Source organism: Atta colombica, unplaced genomic scaffold (assembly GCF_001594045.1).
Source record: "Atta colombica isolate Treedump-2 unplaced genomic scaffold, Acol1.0 scaffold274, whole genome shotgun sequence".
Lineage (NCBI taxonomy): Eukaryota > Metazoa > Arthropoda > Insecta > Hymenoptera > Formicidae > Atta > Atta colombica.
Window position 1 is genome coordinate 1,149,119 of NW_017259375.1, and position 2,201 is coordinate 1,151,319.

Genomic DNA, 2,201 nt, shown 5'->3' on the forward strand with positions numbered 1-2,201 from the left:
TTAATATTTGTCGATTTAGATAATTTTTATCAAAATGCTTTATATTTTTTTAATAATGTTGTTATGAAAAAAATGTATGGGTATAAAAAAATTCGAGATAAATCGACTGGGTACCCTCATATTAACGGGATATTAATAATTAAAATTTTTTGAAAGTACAGAAAAATAAGAATTATTAAATTTTATATAAATTTTTCATTATAAAAGTATAGTTCTTTACAATCCTGTTATTATCAGGTTTGATTTATCTCGAACAGTTGGTACTCGAGAAACTTTTGTACCGATACATACAAAAAATTACAATAACGCATGTATTTTATTGTTGTTAAATATATTCCTTCGTAATCACTATTCCATAAGGAAATCATTCTATTCATTTATTTTTAATAAGAGATGATTTTTAATAATGTGGCTGAACATATTTTCTCGCGAATTTTAATATTATATTAAAGATACACTAAAAATGTTAATTTTAATTGATATTGCTACCAAAATTATTATATACTATCATAAATGGTCTGAAAGATTCAGAATTCATACTCTCCTCTAACAAGAATACTGATGTTTGACGGATTGCTTAATTTTTCTTTGCGAATGGATCTTGTGAATTTGACGTAGAATCAGAATACATTAAGTTTATTCTCCATTATGAAGATTGTTCTTCTTTGTATCGAATATTAACTAGCGTATCGTAAGGCGAAGGGATCTTGATGTGATCAAATTATTGGGATGGTTATCTTAAATGCGATAAAAAAGTGCTGTTGTAAATACATTAAATAATGACTTTTTATCGCGATATTAATAAGTTTTATAATCAGAAATTAATAATTAATAGTGAATGCGATCTAATTGTTAGTATTCCACTTTTATCAGTATTTTATTAAATATTGATTTAGAAAAATTTTTGTATTATCGTATGTATTTTCGACGTTTTCATGTAATCCCGCATTACTAAATTTTATAAATTATGTTCCTATAATTTTTATTATATTTCGAACAGCATTTATAATTATATATTGTATTATAAAGAATTTATTATTGTATTATTGAATGTATAAAGAATTATATATAATAAAAAATAATAAAAAATAATACTTAATAAAAAATAATATTTAAAAAGTTATGATTGCAATATAATTGCTAATTATTTTATTGTATTTCGCTAATTATAATGCAATATGATTAGCAAAATACAATAAAATAATTAAACTTAAAATAAAAAATAAATTTAAAATATACTTACTTACAAAAACGAAATACTAAATTTATTAGTAACTTTTTTACGGGTATACTTATAAAAAGGATCGCCGATAATATCGATGGAGGTGATGAAGGGCCTCTAGCTTGTTTTTACTAAATTAAACATTAAATTAACGATATATGACTGAAAAGTTTGAAGTGTATTCAAAGTCTCTATAATTGTTAATAATTAATGTAATTATAAAGACTTTGGAATATACTTACATACTAGTAATTATGTTTGGTAAAAACAGGTTAAAAATCTACATTAAAAAAATCTTCATAATTCCATTTTTATGTAGGCGCATATTATAAGATAAAATTTACTAAATTAGTCTGTTTGAATATTCAATTTCGAGCTTAAAATTCAACAACTTTTATTTCCCCAGTAGGACATGTGGAAAATTTCATTTAAGGATCATTAATAAACATTAATTGTATCATTAAAAATTTATGAAATAGAATTTCTTTATATAAATTTCAGAATTTTTCCAATTTCTGAATTATTTCATAACTTTTTAGAAAAGTTCTCTGATTTTGTATATAAATTGTTACACTTCAGAAGTGCTAAGAATTTAATACATCTTTTAGATATATAGAATATTTTCTTTCTATAGATTCTTAAATATTCAAAGATTTCTTATTTTATAATTTCTGATGAAATCGTAAAAAATCTGAAAAATTTAGGTATTTTTTCAGAAATTAAAAATTAAATAAGAAATCTTAGAGAAATCTTTTAGGATATTTTAGAATTCATGTACTGAAACAAAAAATTCTAAAAAAAAAGATGTAGACTTTCTTAACATTTCTGAAAGTTTCAATTTAAGTTTAATTTAGTTTAATTCGTATAAAAATATTAAGAAAGATGTTCCAGATATATTCTTCTCTATTTTTCTTCTACTTTTTTTTCATTTTTCTTAATTGCAATATTAATTACATTTAGAAAACTTATATATTATTAT